Source organism: Pteropus vampyrus, unplaced genomic scaffold (genome assembly GCF_000151845.1).
Source record: "Pteropus vampyrus isolate Shadow unplaced genomic scaffold, Pvam_2.0 Scaffold47, whole genome shotgun sequence".
NCBI lineage: Eukaryota > Metazoa > Chordata > Mammalia > Chiroptera > Pteropodidae > Pteropus > Pteropus vampyrus.
Window position 1 is genome coordinate 342,302 of NW_011888828.1, and position 9,563 is coordinate 351,864.

General features: G+C 40.2%; 1 long non-coding RNA gene across 1 annotated transcript in view; it reads left to right on the forward strand.

Annotated features, from left to right (window-relative positions):
- The first annotated feature begins 3,074 nt into the window (after positions 1–3,074).
- Positions 3,075–9,563, forward strand: part of LOC111739119 — a 17,705-nt gene continuing 11,216 nt past the window's right edge. Inside the window, exons 1-2 of the long non-coding RNA XR_002780110.1 lie at positions 3,075–3,133; positions 7,761–7,828. This is a non-coding gene — a long non-coding RNA (uncharacterized LOC111739119). The remainder of the gene's footprint in view (positions 3,134–7,760; positions 7,829–9,563) is intronic.

The following is a 9,563-nucleotide window of genomic DNA, read 5'->3' on the forward strand; positions in this document are numbered from 1 at the left end:
GGCCGACGAGCCCCAACGCGGCCTTTCCAGTAATCCGCTGCGCTGCAAGGGGGAGTCCCGGGCACGGCTGCTCGGGGGACGGGCGAGTCGGAACCGCCTCATCTGCACTCGCGGTGGGGGAGAGGAAGGCGCAGAAACCAGCCTGAGCCAGACACCGCCCTCCCCAGATCGCCTCGGCCTCTCGAATCCTCCTCCCAGCAGCTCAGAGCTCGGCTGCGTGCCTCAAGGCCCAGCGTCGCCTTCAAAACTTTGAAGAGGGATCTGGAGGAAATTAACCTGATTCACAGCTTTGGGAAGGAAACAGAAGAGATGAGAGGTCGGTTTCAACCTCCGTCTGCCACCATATAATCAAAGTTAACATGTCCTTATTGTAGAAATTGTGGCAAATACAGAAAAGTGTAAATAATTCTACAAAAAGGCACCCACAAGTCCAGTACCCACAAGCAAACATTTTATGTACTGGACTATTTCTGTTGCTATGTATGTTTTTTCTTTATATAAGTGATAGTTCTTTATACATTATTTAGTATCTTGTTTTTTGTACTTAATGTCTAAACATTTCCCATTTCTTTATACACATTATAAATACTTTTAATGGTTCTATACTAACATTGTATAGCTGGGCCGAAATGTAACCATTTAAATTTTTTAAAGGTCTAAAGGATACAAATATTGTTAAAGTTCTTGATTCTTCATATTAAATCGTTCTCTGGAAAGACTCTACTAATTTATATTTCTAGTCCCACTGGATGAATGGCCATCTAACTATACCTATGATCCAGCCTTGAATAGATAATCCCCTCTCTCCTTCTAGGCACCAAACCTCTCCTTTACCTTCCTCTTTCCATTAAAAATACAAAGAAAGATTCAGAGCCTTTTGGACTCAGACATTCAGACTACTGGGCACTTTGGTCAGTTATTTTTCCCCCCAGTTTCCCTATCATTTTCTATTCCCGTAAACTTTTTAAACAATACCACTAGTTAGTGTTTTTAAGATGGAAGAGGAATCAGCCAGAAGTCTGTCTTCTAGAACCCTGCCCTTCCCTGGTGCCGGGTGAGGCTCTCTGTGTTTTCTTAGGAGCCTCGGTCTGCAATAGATGCAGTGGCTTCTTGGGGTCAGCCCCATAAGACATCAAAGCTTAGGTGTTAAATAATTACTTCTATTAATAATCTCTTAGGGACACAACTAAGTGCCCATCAACAGATGAATGGCTAAAGAAGATGCGAATATGTATATGTATATGTGTGTGTGTGTGTGTATATATATATATGATGAAATATTATTCAACCATGAGAAAGAAGGAAACTCTGCCATTTGCAACAGCGTAGCTGGAACTTGAGGACATTATGATGAGATAAGTCAGACTTAGACATATACTACATGCTATCACAGATATGTGGAATTTTAAAAAGCTGAATTTGTAAAAACCGCGAGTAAAATGGCAATGGTGATGGAGAATAGGAGAGATGTTGTTTAAGGGTACAAACTTGCAAATAGTAGATAAATAAGTCCTGGAGATCTAACACTCAGTATAGTGGTTATAGACAATAGTGTATTATAGACATCAAACTTGCTAAGATACTAGATCTTAATTATCCGTACCTCAAAAAAGAAATCATTGTGACATGATTATGTTACAATGGCAATCATGTTATAAATGTAGCAAATCAACACTTTAAAATTACATTTGACATAAACTGTACGTCAAATGTATTTCAATTGAAGGTCCCTTATAGCTGGGACCTTAGAGAATAAAATTAATTAGAAAAGAAGCAATATTCTGCATTCAAATGACCTCACTCTCAGCCTCATCCCACAAAAATGTAAATTTAAATGGACAAGTGCTATAATAAAGGTAAATGCAAAATGCCAAGAGGGAGTGGGGAAAGCATCACTTGGAAAACAGAATGCCTCTCCACTCAGGACTCTGGCAAGTCACAGTCCTGGAAGAATTTAATCCCTAAATCTGAGTGGCTGCAGGGAATCAGAGTGACTTTCTAGGAGCTTGGGCACTGGTCTATAAGAATAAATAGTAACAGACACTCTACTGAGCACTAGCTTGCGTGGTCTGAGTGTTAGGTCATAACCACCCTTCGAGAAAGGTACTATTTTGGCCCTCATTTTACAGATGAGAAAACTGAAGCTCAGAGTGCTCTGATTCCTTGATACTCTGTAACAAGTAGCATGTGTTGCTTTCTTTCTCTTTTCCCCCTTTGTACCCATGGAGAGTGTGAATCTGAGTAAGATCTGCACTTTTTCTTAGGTTTTAAACCCTGTGGACTATGTCAGTCCAATCATAGCACAGCACTGAGGGGATCAAAACATACAGCAGCAGCAACTGCTTTTCATTTGTTTACTTTTATTTAGCTGCAATTTTGTTATGTGGTTTTACCATATTCTATCCACTAAGCTGGCCTGCTTCTCTTGCCCCCTAAATTTAGCTTGCTCCTGCTGCTGCACCTGGAGTGTCCTGTTTTGCCCTATCTTTGAATGAAATTAGAGTAGTCCCTCCTTATCTGCAGGGGATATGTTCCAAGACCCTCAGTGGATGCCTGAAGCCACAGATGGCAACAACCATTATATATACTGTTTTTTTCCTATACATACATACCTATCTACGATAAAGTTGAATTTATAAATTAGACGAGGTAAGAGAGTAACAATAATAACTAATAAAATAAAACAATTATAGCAATGTACTGCAATAAAAGTTATGCGAATGGCTTAGGGGCCATTATTAAGTAAAATAAGGATTATTTGAACACAAGCACTGCAATACCTGGACTGTGGGTCTGATAACTGAGACAGTTACTAAGTTACTGTTGGGCAGGTAGCATATACAGGGTGGATAATACAAAGGGATGATTTTTGTCTTGGATGGGATGGAGCAGGACAGTGTATTTTCATTACACTCCTCAGAATGGTGGGCAATTTAAAACTTATGAATTGTTTATTTCTGGAATTTTTCATTTAACATTTTCAGATCGTGGTTGATCGTGGGTAACTGAAACCACAGAAAAGGAAACCGTGGATAAGAGGGACTAGTATATATTCATGTATTTGCCTTGTGTCTCCCATCGGGGTCACTGGCCTTGTGATGTTTTTGAAGACCACTTTAACTCTTCTTCCCAGGTGAGCTTGTTGTTTAATTCTTCTTTTGGGTTTCCTTAAGATTATTATCTATCCTCTTAGTGTCACTAAGTCACAAAATGATTGAATTTTCAAGTTAAAGGGACCTTATCCATTTTCTAGTCATCCTTTTACAGAGGCGGTGCTCTGGTCACTCTGCCAGTTGAGTCACTAAGGCTAGGAGGCAGGTATCCAGTGCTCTTCCCTGAAGCCTCTGGCCACTAGCTGTTTCCTGACCTCCAGGCATTCCTGAACTAGCATCACTGATAAGAGCAGGTAATCTCCCTCAGACTGAGCAGCAGCCTCTGTCTCTTGGGTACTCATAATGGTTGCTTAGCCCATCCTGAATTCTTGAGCAAAGTGGATTTCGCCTATTTTAACTCTACGAAATATCTTGATAAACTGTCTTTTTTATGGGTCTTCATTGGCTAAACATCTGACTCTTGGGAGTGTGACAGGGAAAAGAATAGGCACAAGGGAGGACTTTGAAAAAATCTTACTATATCAGGCAAAAGAAATACGCCTCCCTCCTCCTGGCCCAAGTCTCAAAGCTGCCTTAGGGATGGCAAGAGCTTTCTTTTACTTTGTTTTTCAAATGATTTAAAATTGATTTTAAAACATTACCACAAACATGTAGCATATTCACACCTTTACGATTTATCGTCAGATTTTTTTTCCTTAAGATATTGTCTGTTATATTTTTATGTAATTTATATGTTGTTTTGATTCTGCAATTTGCTTCCTCCCATTTTAAAAAGTAGAATACATACACACACACACACACACATACACACAGATGCAGATATCAAAAGTGTACTGCTTGTTGAATTTTCCCAAACTGAACACACACAATTACTTGCATTCAGATCCAGAAACATTTCCATCACCCCAGAAGTCCCTCACATATAGCTTTTTGTTGTTATTCTTTCTTTCCTCTTTTCAGAAATTTGCCTGATGTGAAATGTATTTTTATTTGATTTAAAGCTGGCGTATTCCCCAGCTTACTAGCTTATAGAATATCCATAATAGAAGAAATATTTATTGCCTTATGAAGCCAACTTAAAATCAGGTGCATTAAAAACTTTTGTTCCTTAGGGCAAAGCTTGAGGGTGGCTTTATAAATCTTTAAAGCTGGAAGAAACTTTGGAAAGAGGAGGTTATGGGAAAGATGTTGTACTTACTTCTCCCGTGGCAGATCCGGAACTGAAGCCCAGGCATCCAAATAACCCACCATTATTCCTTGCTTTGTTAAATATAATGTAAATAGCCACAGCTGAGATAGAAGAAGTACCAGAAAAATTTCCTGTGGCTAGCTAAGTAATAACACTGTGAATGAGGGTACAAGTGGCTCCCTATCTTCCATTCCACTAGGGAGTACTCTTCTGCCATCTGCTTGCTTCCTGAAACAGTCTCTAACACAACAGTCCCAACCTTTTTGGCACCATGGACCAGTGTTCCTATGAGAATCTAATGCCTGATGATCTGAGGTGTAGCTGAGGCAGTGATGGTAGCACTGGGGAGTGGCTGCAATACAGATGAAGCTTCTCTTGCTAGCCTGCTGCTCACCTCCTGCTATGTGGCCTGGTTCCTAATAGGCCATGAACTGGTACCGGTCCGTGGCCCAAGGGGTTAAAGACCTCTGCTCTAATAGGTTCCTCAATCCCACAGTTCCCACATTGGGTGCTGAGGCACGCAAGGGTGCTGTAGAAATTCACAGAGGCACTTCAGGATATTTTAAATTTTTGAAGGAAACACAATGATACTCGATATCTGTCACATACTTAATGAGGTATTAGTTAAAGGAAACCCACAGTTTCAACATTAGATCGCAGTACATTCTTTTTGATGACGTCCTGTCTTTATGAAGTTGGGCTTTTGGTGGATGCTATGTTAAAAAGAAAATTGATGGAGAGATGGAAACATGGAGCAAACAGCAAGCAGAGTTGCCTACGGGTCTTAATGAACAGAAGCCCAACAACTAAGCCCTCTGTCTTCATCGAGTCCTGTGCCACTTGCTGAACAGCGCCAAGATTCACGTTGGTGGCAGCTGATCTCAGGTGTGGCTTCTTGTGGCAACTATAAGCACAGCATCTGTGGATTGCTTACTAAATCTTAACAGGTGGCCCCAGAGGGGCACAGTCGGGGGCTGAACGTGGCCTGCAGCTGAACACCTCTCAGGACTGTGCCGCTGGACACCGACTACACAAAGCCACGCTAATAAGACCAGGAGACTTAGGAGCTTTGATTAGTACATAGAAACAGACACATAAAGGGAGCCAAAATGGGGAGACAAAGAAGCAGAAACCATATGAAAGAAAAGAACATAAATCAAGGAAAAATGAATCAAGCAATCTCACAGGTGCAGTTCGAAACATTGGTTATAAAGATGTTCAACGAAATTAAGGGGAGTGTAGAGGAACTCAGTAAGAACTTTAACAAAGAGATAAAAATCATAAAAATGGAAATTATAAAAGAGAACCAGTCAGAAATGAAGAATACATCATCTGAGATGAAGAGTATATTAGAGGGAATCAACAGAATGGAGGAAGAAGAGGATCAAAACACCAATATAGAGGATGAGGAAACCGAGAACACCTAACCAGAATGTCAAGAAAGAAGTAATCAAGAATATAATAATAATTTAAGGATCCTCTGGGACAAAATTAAGGGTAACAACATCTGTGTCATAGGGGTACCTAAAGAAGGAGAATAAGAAGCTGAATATATATTTGAAGAAATAATGATGGAAAACTTCCCTGACCTGGTGAAGGAAATAGACATACAACCCTAGAAAGCTCAGAGAGTCCTCAAAATTAGTCATGGAGATATAAAGTGTAGCATAAGGAAAATAGTCAACAATGTTGTAAAAAATACAGCATGTAAGGGGGAAGAGGGATAACTGATTTAGTGGGGTGACCATTTCGTGAGTTATATAGATCTCTCATCTCTATGCTATATGACGGAAACTAATTTATTATTGTATGCCAACTATAATTGAAAAAAAAAGCTCATTGAATTGTACAAGGTAAATATGAGCAACTAATTGTCTATTATACTTCGCTAAGGCTGGGGGAAAAGTAAAAAAAATTCTAAATTACGTGATTTTAAATACGAGTGTGGCTTTATTTAATAGATAAAAAAGAAAAGATTATTTACTCAATGAGTCTCTAAGAAGCCCAAGGAACCATTATTTTATAAACATCTGTAATCAACCACATTATTCTGAAAATAAACGGCACTTATTACTGTACTAGTAAAATAATTTTATCTAGCGTAAAACTAACCTTAGTCTTTTCCTACTGTTGAGTCAAGATTATAGAAATTTACATATGTTTTAAAAAGGTACAGTATATTACCAAGCTGAAATATCACAGGCATATAAATAAACACAAATTTGACATTAATAATAAATTTGTCTAAATACTTTGCAGTCTTATTTAGACAAATAGATCTTATTGTAAGATCTACAAAAGAGCCCTTGATGGGAATAGTATAAGAAAATTTGTGTGAAGTGATTTAAAAAGGATAAACATTAAAAAAATTTTTTAAAAAGAAAAAGAAAATTGATGGGGAAAAAGATGTGAGGGTAGTTGTGTGTAGTCTGGTTTAACAGTTTGAGAAGTTGTGCAGTGCCCCACAAGTGCACAAATTTCGTTAGGAAAAAAATTATTAGAAAGTAGTTACTTAAAAAGAAAACAAAAATATCGATTTTTAAAATTTATGTGTATTAGTTTTGCAAACAACTAATTTGTTAGGATATAAACACTAATTAAATTGTTTAGACCTAACTACTTGATAAATGGACCCATTAGGTATTTCTTTTGGCCTAGGGTCTCTGTGAACCTTTGTTTTAGGTTTAAGGCTAGGTAAGACCAGTCAAGTTAAATCAGCATCTCTAGTACTGTGTATCAACTGGATGTTCAGCTGGTAGACTAGAGTCTAAGATGATTTAATTTACATGAAGAAACTAAGTCTTAGAAAGCAATTTGATAGAGGTTATCCACTCTGGGCAGATCCAGGTTTTTGGGAGGCCTGAAGCTTAGACAATTGTTAGAGCCCTCTTTAAGGGCAGTAATGCACAATTAGGGATTCAAAACTGGGTAGAGGGCTTGCCAGGGGCCTACAGAAGTGGAAGGTCCGGAAGCTCAAGGTTCATTAGCTTCAGGGCAAATCCACCTCTGTCCGCCAGCTAGTAAGTGGTGAAAATGGAATTCAAACCCAGCTTTGTCTGCCTCTAATGATACAAAATGGGAATTTCCTTTCCTAAAGACAAGAACAGAAAACCAGGTATGTGAAAGAAACGTGAGCCTAGCTGGGTCATCTCCACACTTGACCCTCCCTGGGAAGGAATCTGAGAGAACACAATGCCTGTATCTTCTCATTAGAGAGTTGTGACCGGACTGGAGAGCAGGGCTTTGGCGGCAAACCTGAGTTTGAAATCTGGTTCTACCATTTCCTAGCTCTGTGATGTGGAAAAGTTACTTACCGTCTCTGGGTGTTACTGGAGCAGTAATGCCCACTCCCCACAAGACAGTGAAGATTAAATGAGGTATCGCAGATGAAAGTGCCCAGTCTATAGCAGGCACACAGACTCTGTTAATCTTCCTCTCCTTCCTCTGCTCCCACACAGATACCATGGGTATTTGGAGATGAAATAAATATAGACAATCTGGTTGGTAGAGTTTCCTTCGTGTGTGGGTAAGTTAAGTAAATGTACATATATGGCAAGTAACTGTCTACAAAAGATGCAAATCAGACCAGGTTGGCAGATATTTGCCTGGTGTTTTGTCTTGGTTCAGTGCCTAGCTCAGCGTCTATTTTCAGGCGTTCCCCATTATCCACAGACTAAGGGAGAAACTCTTCATCCTGCTGTTTGAAATTTCCCCAAATTTGGCCTCAGCTTAGCTTTCTAACATTTTTTCCTGCTATGATCCGACCCAAACCTCTCTTCTAACCTGACTGGTTTCCTCACTGACCCTTAAATATCCACCACAGCCTCAGCGGGAAGCCACTTCCCTTGCCAGGAATTCTCTCTCCTTTCCACAATCCACAATCCTACCCATCCTTCAGGACCAGTTTAAGCTCATTCTTGGCAGTGAGCATTTTCTGAGCGAGCCCAGCCCCTGGGGATTCCGGTTCTCTCAACTCCTACCATTTGTCCCATTTATACCATGCATTCAGGTCATAACCACACACTGCTTTATTTTGTTCTATTACTTTTAGGGGGTTTGTTTTTCCTTCCAATTGCATTGTAAGTTCAGTGTGGTGTCATGGAAATAACATCAGACTGAAAGCAGAGACTTGGCTTCTGTTTCTAACTTGCTATATAACCCCGGGCAAATAGCTTCCTTTAACTCAGAAGTGAGGGGGTTGGATGTGGAAACTCTAAGATTCGTTTTCTTAAAATTAGGACCCTCTTCACAAGGCTCAGCTCAGCGATACGCATATATAATTTCATTTAAAAAAAACCCATTCAAACATTTGTTTATCACTTATTCCCAAACCCGTGAGCTAGATGCTAAAGACTGAATAAAGGTAAACAAAACAGGGCTTACTCTCAAGGAACTTATCAGGGAGGACGAGCTGCACATAATCATTTGTGGGATTTATTGAATGGAGTAGGTGCTAAAAGGTCAGGAACTGGCAGAGCATCTGTCTGACATTCTGTCTGGTAGTTGTCTTTGTCTCCCCACTCTACTGTTTGGCCCCATGGCTGACTTCATTCTCTGAATCCCATCTTTCCCCCTCTTCCAGCACCACACCACAAGTATCTTACAAAGGCAGAGCTCAGAAGCTCCCTGCCTCTGTCCTCACTGTGCCACACATCCTGTTCCCTTTGGCTTAGAAGTCAGCTGTGCTGCTCTCAACTTGGGGATGCCCCAGTCAACATGGCTACCCTGCTCTCTGCCCTTCCATTTACTATCTGTTGGAACCTGAAGTCAGTCCTCTAAAGATGAGCCTGGCTGGATAATTTGGCTGCAATATATAGCGGGAGGCATCAGGGAAGAGGGATAGAACATTAAGAAACCAGCACAGTGGCTAGCCATGTGATTTGATGCCTTTATTATATGCCAAGTGCTGTCCTGAAAGCTACCATTATTAACTCATTTAATTCTCACAACATCTCTGAGATAGTTACTATCAGTATCCTCAATTTACAAATGAGGGACCTCAGGCAGGGAGAAGTCAAATGACTTGCTCAAGATAGCTAGCAGATGGAGGAGATAGGACTGGAATTTAGACAGTCTGGCTCCACAGACCGCTCTCTCAACTTCTATATGAAACTGCCTCTTGCTGCAGTATTCTGTAAAGGTTTTCTGACGGCTATGATCTATTTCCTGGAGCTACCTTGAGACAGACGGAAGGCAACGGTCAGATACATTTTCCCTTGGGGGATAGATCTGGAAAGTATTAGCTGGATAACCAAGGCTGG